We start from the raw sequence: 21,606 nt of genomic DNA on the forward strand, positions 1-21,606 counted from the left end.
CTTTCTGTTATTTCCTGCTGAAAGCATCCTAATTAAAACTACAGCACTCTGGGGAAGGAATTGTAATATCCTGTTTCTAGCTTAAGGACCAGAGGTACAGTGGGCCTAAATTACTTGGCCAGGGAACTGGCTGAGGCCTGGTTGAAACTCAGGATTGCCGGGTGTCTGGGTTGTGTGAGCTGCCTCCCTAGGAGTATGAAGAGCCTGAGAATGTCCCTGAAAGTTGGCAGAACTTCTTCATCCCTGTAATGGCTGATTTTATGTCAACTTGACTGGTTCACGAAGTATCCAGATATATGGCTAAATTTTTTGGTGTGTTTATGAAGATGTTTCCAGCATTTGAACTGATAGATTCAGTGAAGCAGATTGCCCTCCCAGGATAGATGGGCATCATCCAATCCAACCTAGGACTAAATACAACAAAGGGCAGAAGAATAGAGAATCTATACAGTTCTGCCTGATATCCATCTGCTCCTGTCACTGAGCTGTGATTTTCACCATCAACTCTTCTGGTTCTCAGGCCTTCAGACTCAGGCTGAATAACACAATTGGCTTTCTTGGGATATATCCCTAGGCTATAAGATTTCCACTGATTCTGTTTCTCTGGAAAACCCTAATATAATCCATTACAGTTAATTTTTTTAATCAACTAAGTGATTTGGAACCAAGTTTGGAAAATCAGGTGGGTGCTCAAGCAGAGAAATGACACATTGGCTAAAGTTAGGAGATCTTCCTTTGTGGCTAAAAGCTGTCCTGAAGAAAGAGTTCCTAATAGTTTTTAGCAATGACAGAACTGTCAGAACAAGACCACAGCTCCCCAGTGTAACTGTGTTAAAGGATCTTGTTTTTCAGATGTACATCTTCTAGTATATTTAATAAGCCATGGAGTCTTGATTACCATCGTTCTATCTCACACACATTCTAATTCCAGGCTTGAATCTCTGGACACATCTCTGAGTTCTCTCTCTCTTACTCAAACACTAAGTCCTAAACATTCTCGTTCCTTCATTGTGTCTCTGGAATTCATCTTTCCTCTTCCACGTTCACCTCAACTTTCATAATAAATCCCATTCTCATTTTTCTCCTCACACTGAGTCACCACTTCACTGTTTGGCCAGTTATAATGGTTCAGTTCAGTTCAGTTCAGTTCAGTCACTCAGTTGTGTCCGACTCTTTGTGACCCTATGGACTACAGCATGCTAGGCTTCCCTGTCAATAACCAACTCCTGTAGCTTACTCAAACTCATGTCTATTGAGTTGGTGATGCCATCTAACCATCTCATCCTCTGTCGTCCCCTTCTCCTCCTGCCTTCAATCTTTCCCAGCATCAGGGTCTTTTCAGATGAGTTAGTTCTTTGCATCAGGCAAAGTATTGGAGTTTCATCTTCAACATCAGTCCTTCCAATGAATATTCAGGACTGATTTCCTTTAGGATGGACCGGTTGGATCTCCTTGCTGTCCAAGGGACTCCCAAGAGTCTTCTCCAGCACCACAGTTCAAAAGCATCATTTCTTCAGTGTTCAGCTTTCTTTATAGTCCAACTCTCACATCCACACATGACTACTGGAAAAACCATAGCTTTCACTAGATGGACCTTTGTTGGCAAAGTAATGTCTTTATGCTGTCTAGGTTGGTCATAACTTTGCTTCCAAGGAGCAAGCATCTTTTAATTTCATGGCTGTAGTCACCATCTGCGGTGATTTTGGAGCCCCCCAAAATAAAGTCTGTCACTGTTTCCATTGTTTCCCCTTCTATTTGCCATGAAGAGATGGCATCAGATGCCATGATCTTAGATTTCTTAATGTTGAGTTTTAAGCCAACTTTTTCACTCTCCTCTTTCACTTTCATCAAGAGGCTCTTTAGTTCTTTTTTGCTTTCTTCCATAAGGGTGGTGTCATCTGCATTTCTGAGGTTATTTATATTTTCCCCAGCAATCTTGATTCCAGCTTGTGCTTCATTCAGTCCAGCATTTCTCATGATGTACTCTGCATATAAGTTAAATAAGCGGGGTGACAATATACAGCCTTGACATACTCCTTTCCTGATTTGGAACCAATCTGTTGTTCCATGTCCAATTCTAACTGTTGCTTCTTGACCTGCATACAGATTTCTCAAGAGGCAGGTCAGGTGGTCTGGTACTCCATTTCTTTAAGAATTTTTCACAGTTTGTTGTGATCATACAGGCAAAGGCTTTGACATATAATGGTTACCCTACCTCAGACACTTCCTGCTCTGACCTCCTCACCTCCCCAAACAACTTCCGTTGTTCTCATCTCTAAAAAGACTGCAGTGTAGCACAGTACAAAAAAATAAAGGCTTTGGCAGGAGACATGGGGCCAAATCTTGGTCCTGTTGTTCATTAGCTGTGTGATTTTGCATAAGTTCCTGGGTCCTATTACACCTCAATTTTCTCATCTTTAAAATGGACATTATAATAAGTACTTTAATTATTGCAAGAATTATAGTGGACCATTATACTCCGTGATTTAAAGAGTGATTAAATGAGAAACTACATCAAATATCCTCTACAGGACCAGGTAAATATTAAACATTTAATGTTGGAACCAATCATCATTACTGTTGTATTTATGGCGTTGGTCAAAAAATTCACTTGGGATTTTCCATAACAGCTTACGGAGAAGGCAATGGCACCCCACTCCAGTACTTTTGCCTAGAAAATCCCATGGACAGAGGAGCCTGGTAGGCTGCAGTCCATGGGGTCGCTAGAGTCGGACACGACTGAGTGACTTCACTTTCACTTTTCACTTTCATGCATTGGAGAAGGAAATGGCAACCCACTCCAATGTTCTTGCCTGGAGAATCCCAGGGACAGGGAGTGTGGTGGGCTGCTGTCTCTGGGGTCACACAGAGTCGGACATGACTGAAGTGACTTAGCAGTAGCAGCATAACAGCTTATGGAAAACCTCGAACGAAATTTTTGGACAACCCAATACCATGTTTAATCACCATAAAGTATACGGAGGTTGTCAACAGTGATCTAACTTCTTGGTTTGGCCTTTAAGCTTTACCTGGATTCCTAGGCTTATATTTCTGCTGCTCTCTCTTTCAATAACATTTCACTCCAGTCATATTCTTCTGTTCATTGTCTTCTAAATAAAATTCCTACATCCCCAGGTTTAACACCAGTTTATTCTACTATCCCTGCCTGCAACATTCTTCCTAAGCCCCTCCACTTATCTAAATATTATCCTTCACTTAAGATTTTTAAATCATCCTCTCTCCTAAGTCCTCTCTGACTGTACCAGTCCATCTACTAAGCTTTTTCTCCATACCAGGCATCTTCTACTCAGCCTAAGAGGGTCTTCCCAAATTGAGTATAAACTGCTTGAGGGCCTACACCTCTTAGACTCCATAGTACTTGGCAAACATGCTAGCTTAGCAAACATAGTAGGAACTCAATCAATCTTGACCATGATCATTATTATTCTTACAACTTAATTGCCCTCACTCACTTAGTTGTGTCCAACTCTTTGCAACCTCATGGACTATAGCCCACTAGGTTCCTCTGTCCATGGGATTCTCCAGGCAAGAGTACTGGAGTGGGTTGCCATTTCCTCCTCCAGAGGATCTTCCCAACCCAGGGATCAAACCCATGTCTTCTGTGTCTTCTGCATTTTCAGGCAGGTTCTTTACCACTGAGCTACCTGGGAAGCCCACAATTTAGTTAGGCCACAACAAATTTTTAAATTCATTATCTTACAGTATTGAGAGCAAAAGCCTTTCATCCTGATTTTTTGAGGTTCTGGGTATGAGTGTACGTTTCTGAAGCTGGAAATATTCTACTGTAAGATTATTCAAATAGACCTTAAGAGAACTGATTCCCATAGAAGCTGTTTTAGGCTTTACTGACTCCAACCTCACATGTCTAAAGATAGATACAGATAGACTTTTTTTCATGTAATTTGAGGTTTGAGTCATTCACAGGTGACAGCACTGGAACCTTTGGCTAGATTAGTAGCAGAGCCAGCTTCTCTGTTTATTGATAATAAATCAGTATGGAGCAAAACAGCTGAGTTTCCACTCCAAAGAAAGGATTAAGGGATGAATGAGTTAATCCTCCGAGAAGGTAATTGGCACCCCACTCCAGTACTCTTGCCTGGAAAATCCCATGGATAGAGGAGCCTGGTAGACTGCAGTCCATGAGGTCGCTCAGAGTCAGACACGACTGAAGCGACTTAGCAGCAGCAGCAGCAGAGTTAATACTGGTGAAAATACTTTGTCGAGTATAAAACAGCGGTCCATGAATGAGTATTTCAATCATCATCACCATTATTCTCCCTGATAATAATTAAATCACAGAGATTCTCTTAAGGACAGGAGATGCGAATGATTCTTGGAATGACTCCTCTCATCCAAAGTGGGTTTATTCAAAAATAACTCAGACTCAAGCATCTCCCTCTTTATAGTGACCAAGTAGGAAAAAACTGTGAAGCTTTGCTTATTAATAACCCTTCCTCAGAGAAGGAATGTGAGAGCTTAGGTGTAAGTGAATGAATGTCTCTGTGTGTAATAAATGGCCTAGATCTCTCTAGAAATACCTGGAAGAGACCACCCCCCACCACTCCACCTTCTGACAGTGTAATTAACAAGCTGTGTCCACTTCTTGTCTCCATACTATATGCTCCCCACCGTGAGCTGGAGTCTGTGATCTGGGACCAGCTGCTCCACCAAGCACAGATTCTAGTGAGGGACTCTGCAATGGGAAGCAATAAGCTGCCATCACTTTCTACACTACTAGTGGCTGGTGGCTGGCTCTAAGCAGGCATGCCAAGGTCTTGTATGTGGAAGGAGCAATAAGCTGTGTACAGATAGACTTTTTCCTTATTGTTGACAGCCAGTGAGAACAAGCTATACCAACACAGCTCTTGGCCACATGAAGCTTGCAAAATTAAACTTATCTGGATAGAAAAACAAAAATTCAAACTTAATTTCATTCAGCTGAATGCTACTGCATTTTAAGCAGAAAAAAAGTTTGTTTTTTCCTGCAAACCTGTCTTCTCTCAAACCAAAATTCTTCTCAATAAAAACCATATCCAAGATTTGAAGTCAGAAGATCTGGATTTAATCCCAGCGCTGCACCTTATATTAGTTGTATGGACCTGGACTTAAACTCTAGGGATCTCGGTTTCTTCATCTACAAGTGAGAATCATGAAAGTAAATGTTTAAAAATTTAATTCTCACAGAACGGCTGTGAGAATTCAATGCAATTTTATTGTCCTGGGTCAGGTTTCCCAGAAGCAGAGACTGAGATGAGTGTTTGTGGGCAAGTGATTCAGTGTGAAATGCTCCCAGGAGAAGCAGGTAAGGCAACGAGAGAGCAGGATGGGAAGAGAAGGAAACTAAGACAGGGAGCAATTTCAGGCACAGGTCTGTGGAGAGGTACTGCAGTCTGATCCCACAAGAAACTCAGGAGCATAAATTATGCCTGAGTGTGTTTCAATCCAAGCAAAAAAGCTGGTTTTTCATACTCCACACCTGTCAATCACTGTCTGAGGGCTGCCCCAGGGACCTGAACTCCAGGCCCTGACACGTCTTTGTGGGGACAGAGGACTTTAGTGGCTGGGAGGGTCTCCAGAGAAGAATAGCAGGACTGGACTGATGGAAGCAAAAGTGCACTGAACCCAGAAAAGAAGCAGACGTTTATGATAAAAAGATGTCAACGGTAGACTGAGCCTGGCACCAGTAGGGGCTGAATCTGAATCTGCCAGTGGGCAAAAGAGTTGAGTCATCTACTTTAGGTCACAGGGTGGAAGATTCTATGCAACTAAATATCTAGATGCCTGCAAGATTTTCTGAACTATTAACCCTGGCCAAAAGCTGCATGTTCAATGCCCTGGAGACATTCTTAAAGCATCTTCTTGGGAAATGATCAATATTTTCTTCCTCATTGCTAGTCAGCCTGTGAGTGAGAAATCAAGATGAGGTTGACATTAAAATAATGAACAGGAAGGAATTCAAGGGAAATGAACTCAATTCTTCTTGAACCTTTGGAGATTTTTTGGCAAGAAGATGAAAAGGGGTCAGGAAATGGGTCCAGCCTTGTTAATAGACAGATCCCCAGAGTTGACCCTGGAGACAGATTTCACAAATCCTCAGTAAATATGTCTCTAACCACACCTCTGAAACTGAGCCAGCTTTAACCAACAATGCAAAGGGGTCATCAGGCAGCCCTCAGTGGACATCTCATTATACTGTCAGCAGCTTTGTGCAGGGCATTTAACCTTTAAGGGACAAGAGGAACCAAAACTCCAAACTAAGAGAAGTTTTAGACATAACTATTGATTTCATCAGTCTCTGAAATCAGGATGCCCAAATAACCCAGGATCTTTGCCCTTTATCTCTCATGAGATGTTCAATTGGGGGATTTAGTGGGTCAGTGAACATTTGACTCCTACTGTGTGAACAGATGACTCTCTAAGCACACTAGTTGTTTTCTTCTTCCAGGTAGAGAGATGACAATGCCAAAAATACTCAGTCTTTCCAGAGAAGAATAAAGAAAGAGAGCTGAAGAAACAGAACCCTGAAGTTCCACTACAGCCCCCACGTTTTCATCCCAATTAACAGATACTTATCATGCAGCCACTGTAGGCTGGACTCTGCTACACTGGGGGAGCACTGGCAAGCAGTGCATGACACGTACTTCTTAAGAAAGTGGATTGACTCTGGAGACAAAGACTAGAATCTCAAGAAGGAGGGGCAGTGATTGTCCCCTGATTGTCCAATGGTTAAGAATCCACCTTCCAATGCAGGGGACATGGGGAATATTCCTGGTTGGGGAACAAAGACCTCACACGCAGTGGAAAAACAAAGCCCATGCACAGCAACTACGGAGCCTGTGCGCCACAGCCAGAGAGTCCATGGGCAGCAACCAGAGATGCCACGTGACACGAGACCTGACGCAGCCAAATGAATTAACTCATGAATTACATTTAAGGGCTTCCCAGATGGCACAGTGGTAAAGAATCCACCTGCCAATGCAGGAGACACAGAGATGTGGGTTCGATCCCTGGGTCAGGAAGATCCCCTCATGTAGGAAGTGGCAACCTGCTCCAGTATCCTTGCCTGGAAAATTCCATTGACAGAGAAGCTTGGTAGGCTTGCAAAGAGTCAGACACAATGGAACACAGCACACACACAATTAATTTAAAAAAAAAAAAGAGGAGGAATGGCTGTGAGGGACAAGTTCCCAAGCAAAGAAGAGAGGGGATAAAGAAAGTCAGGGGGATTTTGAGCAAAGGTAGAAGCCAAGAAGAAGCAAGAGTGAGTGGCTGGTGAAAGAGCAGCAAACATTGCTTATAGCAAAATGATTTCTCTCTCAACATTCTGACCTTGAACCTCCTTCACAGCTTTCCTACCAGAGAAATATCTGCCTTTGGGAAGCATCAGGGGAAAGAGTTCATGCCCTTCATTCCCTGCCCTCATCCCCTCTTTCCCAAGGCAGGAGGTAAATCTTCCTAAGGAGCAAAACCACAACCCAAGCCCTTAAAGATTATCGCAACAATGATTCACAATGAAAGCGGACAAGGGATTTGATTTCTAAGCAGATGGAAAGAACAGATTGAAAAAGCGACTGAACAAGGGCTACTGAAGAATCAAAATTTGAAGGTGAGGAACAGGCAGTAGAAATGGGGATAGCCATTACGTATCTTGGCTTCATTATTAATAACGCTGCCTTTTACTTGCAATACTGTCCCAGTTTGGACAATAAGTTATATGGTGATAATAAAGGTAATGTTATCAAGCATAAGGAGGGAAGAGTAGTTAGTTGTGGTAGAAGAACATATACTCAGATGGAAGAATAAGGAAAAGATGAAAATTTAGAAGTCAGTTCAAGTAGCTTAAAGAGTAGATGATCATACCAAGCCGAAATGCTTGGTTAGGTTATTTCTAAGGCCCCTTCCAGCCCCTGAGATTCTATGTTCTTATGGTTTTTTCCAATAGTAAGGGAAGAAAGTAATGTTGGGAGCTTCAACATGTTGGTAGCTGAGCAAAGAGTTACCAAGGGATCATATTCTTCTGATTCTGTCTACCTCATGTCCCACCTGCAGGGCCTCTAAATCCCTACCTCCACCCTAAGAAAATCCTAACTGGAGGAGTTTTAATCTCTAAGAAACAACTTCAGTTCAGTTCAGTTCAGTCACTCAGTCATGTCTGACTCTTTGCGACCCCATGAATCGCAGCACGCCAGGCCTCTCTGTCCATCACCAGCTCCCGGAGTTCACTCAAACTCACATCCATCAAGTCAGTGATGCCATCCAGCCATCTCATCCTCTGTCGTCCCCTTTTCTTCCTGCCCCCAATCCCTCCCAGCATCAGAGTCTTTTCCAATGAGTCAACTCTTCACATGAGGTGGCCAAAGTACTGGAGTTTCAGCTTTAGCATCATTCCTGCCAAAGAACACCCAGGGCTGATCTTCTTTAGAATGGACTGGTTGCATCTCCTTGCGGTCCAAGGGACTCTCAAGAGTCTTCTCCAATACCACAGTTCAAAAGCATCAATTCTTCGGCACTCAGCTTTCTTCACAGTCCAACTCTCACATCCATACATGACCACTGGAAAAACCGTAGTCTTGACTAAACGGACCTTTGTTGGCAAAGTAATGTCTCTGCTTTTGAATATGCTATCTAGGTGGGTCATAACTTTTCTTCCAAGGAGTAAGCGTCTCTTAATTTCATGGCTGTAGTCACCATCTGCAGTGATTTTGGAGTCCAAAAAGATAAAGTCTGACACTGTTTCCACTGTTTCCCCATTTATTTGCCATGAAGTGATGGGACCAGATGCCATGATCTTTGTTTTCTGAATGTTGAGCTTTAAGCCAACTTTTTCACTCTCCTCTTTCATTTTCATCAAGAGGCTTTTTAGTTCCTCTTCACTTTCTGCCATAAGGGTGGTCTTAGAACCTAATTAATTATACAGAAAGTTGGGTAAAAATAGAATGAGAGGAAATGGTTTTCAGAGTCTAGACAAATAGAGGCCAAACAATAAGAATTTGCTGATACATTTTCAGCAGTGCCCAGAGGATGATGTGGCCTTTGATGGGGCTGTACTTAACTTTTTAAATTATAACTTATGGATTTGCCTGCAAAGAGAGAAGGCACAAATCAGCCAATTCAATATTTACACACATACACAAACACACACTCATCCCCGCTTTACTCCACAAAATTTTATGTTTTCATTTTAAACAGATATCTGAGATTTTCTACTTACACATCAAGCTCACATGAGTTTGGTGAATGTGAGTCAATTCCTTGAGTTCAGTCTTATCAGAAAAGACAAACTCATATTTCTAAAACCACAAATCTGTGGCAGATTCATTTTGATATTTGGCAAAACTAATACAATTATGTAAAGTTTAAAAATAAAATTAAATAAATAAATAAAACCACAAATCTGATCTTGAGCTGGGCAAGGTCCCATGAGGCCCTGACTGAGCTGCCAGCCTACTTCTCTTTCTGGTAACTCTGTGTATTCTTTCTTCAACATTCAAACCCAGGAACTCTAAAAAGCTCTGGAGCCTCTGGCATCCCTTTGTTGTGGGTAAAGATTGAGCAGCACAGGGAGGATCTGTGGTGGGACTGGAGCTCTGATTCCTCCTCTCTGCATCTTCTAAGCATCACTGGACCCATCTTTCCCAAGTGCCCAACTGAGTAATCTTCAGTCTCCGCCTAATTTCTTGCTCCCTGGGACCAACTTCCCAGAGAGTATAGATTGGCAGTTCTTGCCCTCCCTGATGTTTTCTGATTTTGAGGAGCCTCTTCGGGCGAATAGAAGTTTTCCCTGAAACAGTGTGAATTTCTTTTCTTTGCCAACCCCACCTGACTTAGCAGATGTTATTTTCTGCTATCCTGCAAGTCAGGCAAACATGGTCGATGCCATGTTCCCACCATTACTTAAGTCCCTCCCCTGGAGTATGCTCTCCCTTCCTTCCAGGCACAGCAAGAGTGCCCCTGACTCCACGCAGCTTTCTCCATGAACCGGTTGCCTTTCTAACCTCCCAGAGTTCTCACTAATTGCTGAACCAAACATCTAGCACTTGCCCGCACCCCAGCAGCAAGAAAGAAGCTAGAATAAGAAAAATGAACTTGGTCAGGGAAGCCTGGAGCCCAGGGCATAATTTAGTAGGAGCTGTGTCACTGAATTAAGGTCACCTAGCCAGCCAACGACCATTTGACATTTTTAGACATCCTGAAAGCAATGCTTTATGAAGGAAAAGAACATTTTCAATAATACGCTGGCACAGGATGCTGTTCGTGCAGAAAGAGCGCAGGAAATGCCTACTCGTTTAGTATGCCTCTGAGTGGCTGCATCTTTCAAGCTTGATTAATACTTAATGTGATTGTCTTTAAAATCTGTCACTATTTGGCAGTGATCAAGACGAGTACCAGCGACAGAGCACAAATATTTGTATTAGGGCTATGCCTTCCGCTAGGGTTATATGATTAATTTTTGCCTGGTCACCCACAGAGATTTTGTTTTTTAATTTATCCAGCAGTAGTGTTAACCAAAATGCTGGAACCAGTGTGGGGAAAAAAAAAAAGAGAGAGAGAGAGAGAGCGGAAGGGCAGGTTGTTAGTAGCTTTGGGGTTTTTTCCTTTAATTATTCAAAGGGTAGCCCTTTGCTTAAAGGGATTGGCTGACAAATTTAGAAGTTCTCAAAATCCTGCTGGAACCAGAGCATAGGATCTTAAAGCCTGAATTTCATCCAGACGGACACATTCTGAAGAGAGCAGAATATGCCAAAGAAATGTTTTAAAATTAAAAAGTGGGGAGGGGAGGTGGGCAGAGAGAGAGACAGAGATTTTGCTACAGGGAGAACAATAACACTTTGTTTTAACTTTCAGAGGAAATGCACACAAAATACCAGAAATGCACACAAAATGCCATAACTGCAACAATTCAAATAGAGGCACACTAAATATTTCTAAGCAAGAGAGAACATTCTGAGACAGAAAAAAAGGGGTGCCCAGGTGGCTGCTACTCCATGAACAGCTGTGAAGTGCTTACAGAAGGCTCTGTCTGCTCCGAGCAAATCCTTAAAGATCCAACTCTGCCTTCGGTGGTCACAAGGTGGTCACAGGGGGCACCGTGTTCCAGTTTTTCTCATTTCAGATGAGGAGAGAAGCCCATAGGTATCTTTCCAGGTCTTCCTGGCTATGTGTTCAAGGCAGCTACTCAGAATTGCTGTGTTCTGGGGGTTTGGGAGTGGAATTGTGGGATCAGAGCACAAATTTCAGTCCCTCAAACCTAGGTTTGAACCCTACTTCTGTCACTTACTAAGTATGTGATCATGGACAAGTCACTTAACCTCTTTGAGCACCAGATATCTCATCTGTAAAATGAAGACAATACATGGGTTATTTTGAGGTTTAAATGACCTGGAAAATTAAAAAGTATTCATTACTCCAAGAGACTCATTCTTTGCAAGTTTCTCATTTGTATCTCTTCCCTTCCTCTCTCTCTGTCTCTCCCTCTCTCCTACTTTCTCATGCAGCATTAATTTCCAGCCATCCTACCAACACCAGCCCACCGGGTCTGCTGGCTTACCTGGATATTCATCTCCATGACACACACAGTAATCTTTCAAGTGCTAATCCAAAGATACTGATCCAAACAAAGGAAGACAGCAGTCCCTACAGGATGCATTACTAACAGAAAATGTCTAGTTCAATCATCACTATATTATTACCATCATCATCATTAATTAGGTGACTGCTGTGTGCTAGTTTTATAAAAGATGACTAACCACCTGTGTCCTAAAAGACCAATAAATTTCTAGCAAGGCCAAATTACTCTGTGCCAAAAGCCAAATATTGTACAGGGTGGTGAGGGTGCAGAACAAAGAAACCAGCAGAGAAGAGGGATTTGGGCTCAATGACCAACTCTGAAAGCTGACAATTGCTTGAAAGGAGGTTAACCAGTAATAAGGGGATAACTGCAAATTGTTTCCCCAGCTTCATTAAAATATAAATGACATATAACATTGTATAAATTTAAGGGGTACAAAATGATGATTTGATACATGTGTATATTGTGAAATGATTACCACAATAAGGTTAGTCAACTTCATCACCTCACATTTTTCTTTTCTTTTTTGTAGACGTTTTGAGAACTAACATCTACTCTCGTAGAACATGCTAAGCATGCAATACAGTATTGTTAACCTTTATCACCTTGTTTTGCCTATATCCCTTGGACTTAATTACCTTATAATTGGAAGTCTGTACCATCTGACCATCTTCACTCATCCCCTACCTTCCTAAACCACAAATCTACTCTCTGAATCTATGAGTTGAGGGTTTTTAAGATTCCATGTATAAGTGGGATCATACACTAATTGTCTTTCTTTGTGTGACTTATTTTACTTGGCTTAATGCTCTTCAGTTTTGTCTGTTGTCAAAAATGGCAGAATTTTCTTTTTTATGACTGAATAATATCTCCTTAAAATATATATACCATATTTTCTTTATTTATTCTTCAATCGACAGACACTTAAGTTGTTTCCATGTCTTGACTCTTCCAAATAATGCTGAAATAGACATGAAAGTGCAGGTATGTCTCCAAGATGGTGACTTCATTTCCTTAGGATATACGACCGTAAGCGCAATTACTGGATCATTCTGCAGCCTCGAAATAGTCTGTGACCGACACACAAAGGAATTGCACCCATAACCTAAACCTACATTCAAAACAAAAACTTTATACATGTAGTTTCAACATATATAAATCAAATACAATCACACATACATAAATACATGGATATACATGCAACTGTACCAATAACTGTATCTATGATAAAACATATTCAAAACAGTCATTTAAGTGAAGGCGTAAAGAACAGTTATACCCTTTAATAGCAGTTCTAATATTTCTTTGTTTCTCCGTGGAATCACCTTGAGCAACTTCTGAGATGTATGCACTCTTTGCAGATGGTTATTCTAGCCATCTGAGCCTTCAGCCCCTTCAGCAAGGAAAGTCTGTTTTCAATCTGTTCTGCTATGCTGAGCAAATCCTAAATATAAGCATCTATGAGATTCACTAACAGTGCTGAAGAGTCAAAGACGAACAAATATCAGACTCAGTTCTAGCCCTCAAGGTGCTCACAGGTAATAATGGGAGAGAGCCACAGGAAACAGACTTTGTCAGCAGAATGTTGAATGTTTGCTTATGGGCACCTAGCCCAACCTGGCTTCCTAGGTGGCTCAGTGGTAAAGAACCCACCTGCCAAAACAGGGGACTCAGGAGACACAGGTTCGATCCCTGGGCTGGAAAAATCTCTTGGAAGAGAAAAGGACAACCCACTCCAGTATTCTTACCTGGAATATCCCAGAGACAGAGGAGCCTGGTGGGTTGCAGTCCATAGGGTTGCCAAGAGTCGGACAAGACTGATCAACTGAACACACACACACACACCCACCCACCTAGCCCAACCTGGGGAGGAAGAATGAGTGATACTTCCAGGAGCACACCTGAGCCTGGTGGTGGAGCACAGGCGGAATCAGGATGGTGATCACTTGATGAAGTGAAAATTTGTGTTTTCATGTAGCCTTTCAAAAAATACAACAGTGAAAAGGAGAGCATTGGCTAATTGAACCAGAGAATAAATTGAGAATTAAAACCCAGAAAAGAATATAAGAAGGCATATGTAACATGTTTTGACCTTTGAATAATTAATTTGGAACTACACAAAGTTTAAAAGCCAAAATCTTGGCATCCCATTCCTAGCTTCTTAGCCTAATCCCTGAAAAACAGGAAGTAAACTCATTTTTAAACCTCTTGAACTCCATGACCCTATCTATAAAATGAGATGTCAACAAATCACTCATTAACTGTAGAAAATACTTGAATCACTAAACATACAGAAATCTCCTGTAAATGTATTTTGAAGCTTCTAAATCTAATCTAAGACCTTATCTAAGTATCAATCAATGAGTTTTATCATCCCAATGAGACAGGACTAATTTTCAAAGGGGAAAACTGAGTCACAAGAATGGCAATAGCCTGTGTACACTGGCACTGCTGCAGCCCAGGCTTACTGTCAAGTTGTCTACCATCCATAGTCTATGGTCCCTATGGTTTCTCCCTTGGACGCTCTTCTCTTGCCTACCCTCTCACTGGTCCCCTCACCACTCCCATAAATGTGCCAAGACCTCCCACATCTCTACCTGTAGCCTTGACCTTTTTTATGATCTCCATGCCCCTTTATCCAACTGCCTTCTGACCACTGCTCTATTGGATGTCCCAGTTGAAATGTCCAAACTGATACCATTATTTTCCCTCAACAAACCTAACCATCTTCCTGCCTTCTTACTTGGGAGAATGGTAGATTCCCCCAGCCAGAACTGAGGTGTTATCCTTCACTCCTCACATTTCTTACCCAGGGCAATGGGCTTCATTCTAACTAGCTCTCAACTCTCAAATCTCCCACACATCTCCATCCATGTGGCCACTACTAATATTTCACTGGTTTTGCCAAAATAGCCTTCTTTCATTCCAATTTCCCACTCCAGTACTCTTGCCTGGAAAATCCTGTGGATGGAGGAGTCTGGTAGGCTGCAGTCCATGGGGTCACTAAGAGTCAGACACGACTGAGCGAATTCACTTTCACTTTTCACTTTCATGTATTGGAGGAGGAATTGGCAGCCCACTCCAGTGTTCTTGCCTGGAGAATCCCAGGGACAGCGGAGCCTGGTGGGCTGCTGTCTATGGGGTCGCACAGAGTCGGACATGACTGAAGCGACTTAGCAGCAGCAGCAGCATTCCAATTTAATTTATTTTACTGTATTTTTCCAATTTATTTTAAAACGTAAATTGTATCATGGCATTCTCTTGCCTAAAACCCTTCAAGGATTTCTATCACCCTTAGTACAAAGTCCAAATGCCTTAACACTGTTTATATGGACCTTTGGGACCTGGCCTCTCTGCATGTCCAGATTCATCTCTCATCTCTTCCCTCCTCAAACTCTAAGTCCTAGCCATGTTGAATTCTTTCTAATCCATGAATGCACTGTACTCTCACTACTAGGCTTTCATAGACATAGTTCCTCTACTGGAAATACTCCTCCTTCTTCACTTGATTAATTCCTACTTATTTTTCACATAATCTTCCTCGAGGAACTCTTCCCTCAACCACTAAACTAATTTATTAGCCGTGTAATGTATTCCCAAATGCATCCATACTAGTCAAGAAAGTATGAGCTGTTCTGTGGCAACAATAAACCCCAATTCCTTAGAGACTTAGTAACATTTTAATTTTGGAAATAATTTCAAACTTACAAAAAGTTACAAACCTAAAAATAGTACAAGGAACATCCATACAGGCTTTACCCAGATTTGCCTATAGTTAATATTTTACCCGCATTTGCTTCTTGTATTTGAGGGTGAGCTACATAGACCATGGCCCTTTGCTGCTGAATAATTCAGTGTGTATTTCCTAAGACTAGTAAGGTTCTTATATAACCATGGCACAACTGTCATCTTCACAGGTTGACAATACAATACAATACAATCTAATACAATACTTTAAAAAATCTAATCTAATATTCGCATCCAATTTTGTCTGCTGATCTAATTATGTCCTTTACAGCACTTTTCCCCTTTCAGTACATAATCTATTCTTAGGGCAGATATAGCATCTAGTTGGCTCCTTTAATCTGACATATTGTCACAGTATTTCTTTATCTTTTATGACATTGACAATAAAAGTTTGTTTCTCATTCACATCACAGTCTGAAGCAGCCTGGGCTACCCTGCTCCATTTGTAGTTATGCTCACTGGCATATGTGGCCTCCAAAGTCATCAAGGCTGGGTAAGAGTGAGCATGGAGAAAGTATGCCCCAGATGAATGTGACACATTGCTTCCACTCACATGCCTTTGGTGAAAATTAATCACACAACCCTACCAAATGCAAGGAGCTGAGAAATGTAGAAAAGCAGACAGATGAGTAAGTCTAACAATCTCTGCTATCCCTCCTACATTTCCTGTATCATGAAATATCATTGTTTATTGTAAATGCTCATGGAACTAGTTGTCACACATACAGATTTTTGACTGTGTCATAGCAGGGATTTCTTAGTCACTTAGTCAGCTCCTTAGAACCTAGTGTAACCCCTGGAACATATACAGGGCTCATTAAATACTTGTTGAATGAATGAATGAACAAGTTTGCACAGTTTACATATTATTTCAAGTATGAAGCAACCTCAAGAACCTTAATGGGACTTCTCTGGTTAAGAATAGCCTTTTAATGCAGGAGATGCAGGTTCAATACTTGGTCAAGGAACAAAGATCCCACATGTCTCAGGGCAACTAAGCCCACATTCCACAACTACCGAAGCCCACGGGCTCTAGAGCCCATGCTCTGCAATAGGAGAGATCCACACACCACAACGAAAAACCCTCACACCACAGGGAGAAAGAAACCCCTGCACCCCTCAGTGAAGACCCAGCACAGCCTAAATACAAGGCTCTTTGTGACCACCATGGACTATATAGTCCATGGAATTCTCCAGGCCAGAATACTGGAGTGGGTGGCCATTCCCTTCTCCCGGGGATCTTCCCAACCCAGGTCTCCCGCATTGCAGGCAGATTCTTTACTAGCTGAGCCACCAGGGAAAGTGAAGTCGCTCAGTCGTGTCCGACTCTTTGTGACCCCATGGACTGTAGCCTACCAGGCTCCTCTGTCCATGGGATTGTCCAGGCAATAGTACTGGAGTGGATTGCCATTTCCTTCTCCAGGGCATCTTCCCCAACCCAGGGATCAAACCCGGGTCTCCTACATTGTAGACAGACGCTTAACTGTCTGAGCCACCAGGGAAGTCCCTGAGCCACCAGGAAGCCCTAAATAAATAACAAAGAGCCCTTAAAACAAGCAAACAAAAAGAACCCTAACAACATTATGGGCTCAGAATAGAGTCTACGCTTTGAGTTTGGTCAGAGAAGTTTCCTGAAATTCCCAAAGAGATGATCAGTTCTAGAAACAAGATGTAAGCCTTACTAATGACCATAAATAAAGCCAGGAAATAGTTAATAATCACCTAATTATGGCTTGAAAACTGTTTCTGGAATAGCCACAAGTTCTAAGATGCCCACTGACGTCTGGGTAAGATATGTGAAAAATTAGGGGGAAGCAAAGATTCCATTCAAGTCATATAAATATCACCAGCCAGTTTCTCTAGAGCCTTTAACAATTTGTTAGAGAAGATTCTCTATGTCTTCCTTAAAGTCCTTGGTTGGATTTTAACACTTATGTGGAGAGTACTAAGAATAATACGTATAAGACCTTAAAAACCTACAGTCCACAGCTATAGAGGCTCACAATATCATGAAACTGACAAAAGACGATGCCAACGTCAGAACTGAGACTTCTGCTTCCATTGTTCATGATATCCTCCCCTTTTACCTGGTAGCCTGGTCAAGTTCCAGTTCTGTTGAGCTGGTCGCTGCCTCTGTTTAACTGTTCCTATCTCACATCCAAATTCATTAATATGCTAGAGCTCTATCTTCAGGCGCAGGCTTAGAAATCTCTCATTGTGTTTGAGATCAGCTACTTGCATGTCTGTTTCTCACATGAATCTCTGGGAAATGGGTCCCTTTTTTCTTCACTTAAATTTACCCCCAGTGTGCATGCTAATTGACCAGAGTTGCTACAGATCTGATGGCCTAAGCTCCAAGGGTTTTGCACTGTTCTGTGGTTTCCTAGTCAGAAACCTCAGCTTTGAACTCACCCTGAAATTGGAGCTGGGGCATTTAAGCAGATGTGACATGGCAGGCAAAGGCTAAAGAAATATATATACATTATCCTGGCTCCGGTAATGGTGGCTTTCATCATATTTCTTCCCTTTAACACAGCACAGTTAGCTCTTTTGTAAAGACTTTACCTTGAACATCTCCTCCTAATTAAGCCCATTCCTTCCTGGCAGTCTCTTTGTACTGCAAATGGGATTCAGCACTGGCTGCTGGGTGATTTGCAGCCACAGGAGTTACAAAGAGCAGAGTGCCTAGAGAGCACTCTGGAAGGGAAGGGAGAGGAGGAGGGGGTGAGAGGAGTGATAAATTGTTTATTTGTGCTAAGGAAAAATTACATATCCCGCCCTGGACTTTCCCAATGGGCCCTGAATTGTTTTATTACCAAGTCCTAAAAAAGAGCCAGAAAATGAGTATTAGACATGTGGAAAACCTGCTTTAAAGGAATAGTTCATCTGGCTAACAATTTGAAACAGTGCTTTTTTTCAAACTTGCTTTTTCTTAATAACCAACATACATATGGTGATCATTTTATGCCAGGCAGTTTTTAAGCTCTTAATGTATACTAATTATTTAAATCTTTATTTAAAACTTATGAAGTAGATGCTATTATTATGCCCGTTTTACAGATGGGAAAACTGAGGTACTAGGAGACTGAGTATAGTTAGCTCTTGTAATGTTAAGAGGCAGAGATAGAATTTGACTTGGCAGTTTGAATTCCGTCAATATGCTTAACCACTATACCAAATTCTCTTAGGGAAAAAAATATATAACTGTGACTTAATTTCCTTACTTAGTACATGTTTTACTTTGAGCAAATTGTTTAATCTCACCTTCTGTCTCCTTGCCTGGATGAGGCTAATAGTTTCCACCTTGCAGTTTGGGTAGAAGAATTAGTGGCAAAGTCTATAAAGTACCTATTACTGGAACCCACACATTGACTCCATAATAGTAGCTATTAATCTTTGTCTTTCTTTATATATCAAGAGGGATCCCACAATAACTTCTATAAACAGACTCACCACACAAGATGTAATTGTTTAAATCCAAGCCCACAGGCACTGAATAAATATGAATATTTATAGATTCAGTATTGAAAACCTAACCTCAACTAGACAAATGTCATGGATCCAATCACTTGGGAGAAATTTCCTAAAATCTTCAAATGTCTCTTCCTGTAGCTCACTAGGTACTGGCCAGTTCCCAGCATCAGCCTCACCCTGGGGGACCCTTGGTCAAGTCCAGGCCCTCTGGGCCCATTCAAGACAGGCTTGAGTGTTGGCTCAAGGTCTCCCCAGAGTATGCCTCATTCCACACATATCACAGAATTCAGCCTAGAATCCTCCCCTAACCTCCCAAAAGCTCTTCAGATTGGATGTGGCCTCAGTTAACCACCTAGAGAAGATCAAGGTTTAAAAGAACTCCGCTGAGGAAGAGGAGGAAGAGGAGGGTAAGAAACAGAGCATCATTCCAAGGTCCTCAGTATTCTTGGGCCCAGGTGAAGCCTTGCACCAGGCAGGCTGTGCTGTGCTCAGTCGTTCAGTCGTGTCCAATTCTTTGCGACCCCATGGACTGTAGCCCGCCAGGCTTCTCTGTCCAGGGGATTCTCTAGGCAAGAATACTGGAGTGGGTTGCCATGCCTTTCTCCAGGGCATCTTTCCAATCCAGGGAGGCTCTAAAGTACCTTTCAGCCTTTATGCAAACTTCTTTCATGGAAGGAAAAAGCCATAAAACACACAGCTTCCAGCCAGGGCCTGCGACCACAACAGGCTCTTGTCTAGAGGATGAAAACTCAGAGGAAATGCAGGCAGAGGGAAGGGAGATTAATCGAAGTGGACGCCACTTTGCAAGCCCAGCCACATGAAGGATATCCCTGAAGAACACTGAGGAGGGTCAGATGGGGTGTTGGTCCTACCTGGGATCAGTTGGAGGGCCTCAAAAGCTTCAGACAGCTCCTTCTTTCAACATGAGGCAGGCGATGAGCAACACTGGAGCTGATGCTTTGAGGGTGAAATTGAAAGGGGTAATCTTGATGTGTGGTTTTGTCAGAATAGAATAAAAACTGTCACTAGAAAAAGAAAATTGCTAATGAAAGGGCATGAGCCTTTCCCGTCTACTCAGAAGAGTGAAAGAAAGTGCATTTGCTCAGCTGCTGAACTTTGCTTGAAGAGCAAAGAAAGATCTATACACTGCGGGAACTCACTGTACCTCTGTGTAGGGTGAGGACTCGTGGTCAGATTACAACTTTAGCTTGAGGATATTGTTGTTAAAGTCCCTGGATATGAAATTAATATAATTAGGTAATAGCTCCTGAACTTAAATCTCTCATCCAACTGAGAGTAGGCAAAAGGTAGCTAGAGTGGACCTCATTAAAACTGAATTAATAAATGCCAGCTTCCAGAAGAATGTCAACAAGAAAAAAAAAATACAGTACATTAAACTCAGAAAGGGGCAGAGGCAGAGCAATGGTGCCAGAGGAACTGGGCGCCAGGAAACCTGAGCTTGCTTCCTGCTGGCAGCTGTGTGAACACCATGTCCAGCACCTTGGACAAATAGCTCAAGCCAGTGTTTCTTAACATGAAAGCTTTAGTCACTCAGTTGTCTCCAACTCTTTGCGATCCCATGGACTGTAGCCCGCTAGGCTCCTCTGTCCATGGAACTCTCCAGGCAAGAATATTGGAGTAGGTAGCCATTCCCAACAACCCAGGGATCGAACCTGGGTTTCCCACATTGCAGGCATATTCTTTACTGTCTGAGCTGCCAGTGTTTCTTAAACCATAGCATTAATCAAATTCCCTGGAGGTCTGGTTAAAATGCTGGGCACTGCCCCAGAGTTAAAATGCAGATCGCTGGGCCCCATGCCAGAGTTTCAGGTTCCCCAGGTATGATATGGAGCATGAACATTTGCATTTCTAACAGGTTCCCAGGGGGAGGCTGATGCTACTGGTCCTAGGACCCCACCTTGGGATCCAGTAGGCCTTCCTGGGCCTCAGTTTCCATGTTAGTAAATGACGGTGCAAAGCAGGTCATCTCTTAGGTCCCCTCCTGTTCTAAAATTCTTTGAGATGAAAAACCTTGGGAAAATAAGAGTAGCAAAAGATTTTCTCTGAAATAATAGGCCAGAATCAGGCGCTTCCTCCCACCTGTGAGAAAAGGAAAATGTACAAGAGACATCAGAACTGTCGTCAGTCAAAAATGATGTTAATTTGGTTGGCGTTCCAGTCATCTGTGAGGAAGGAGCAGCCACAGGCAAGTGAGGAAGGATTGCCTCAGATCTGAAGATTCCAGGGACAAGGGAATCATTTGAAGAGATACATGTTATCCTTTTTAACTGTAAATGCACAGTCAGTTGTTCATTTTGTCACTTTCGTATGCCTTTCTGTGAACGTGTTGGCTATGCTTGCCTTTTTGGTAAGAAAAATAAAACAATTACTGAAAAGAAAAAAAAAAACAAACTCCAGAGCCCACTCACAGTTTTGAGAACTGATTGCTAACTTTATACTTGTTAGTTTGTGTAAGTGAATAAGGTAATAAGATTTGAGTCTTTGATATTCCTTACCTCCTCAGTCTTTCCCCTCATATTTACTTATATATATATTAATTTTTTAATAAATATGTGTTTCTTATAATATATATGTAAAAGTATGTAAAATTGACATAGCTAAGGACTGGAGCAAATTTTACAGAAATATGAATTTTTATTCATATTTATAATTAGTTGAACTTATATATGCATAAATATATGCATTATATAATTAAACCTATATATTTCTTTTAAAAACTTATGTAACTTTTCATACAAACTCATATGAGATCTCTTCTACAATGTCTCCCCTGA

General features: G+C 41.9%; 1 long non-coding RNA gene across 1 annotated transcript in view; it reads right to left on the reverse strand.

Annotated features, from left to right (window-relative positions):
- Window positions 1–12,355: 12,355 nt before the first annotated feature.
- Window positions 12,356–21,606, reverse strand: part of LOC133255445 (uncharacterized) — a 65,005-nt gene continuing 55,754 nt past the window's right edge. The window contains exons 2-3 of the long non-coding RNA XR_009738943.1: window positions 13,339–13,569; window positions 12,356–12,701 (exon numbers count right to left, since the gene is read on the reverse strand). This is a non-coding gene — a long non-coding RNA (uncharacterized LOC133255445). The remainder of the gene's footprint in view (window positions 12,702–13,338; window positions 13,570–21,606) is intronic.

This window comes from Bos javanicus, chromosome 10, assembly GCF_032452875.1.
Source record: "Bos javanicus breed banteng chromosome 10, ARS-OSU_banteng_1.0, whole genome shotgun sequence".
NCBI classification, from domain to species: domain Eukaryota; kingdom Metazoa; phylum Chordata; class Mammalia; order Artiodactyla; family Bovidae; genus Bos; species Bos javanicus.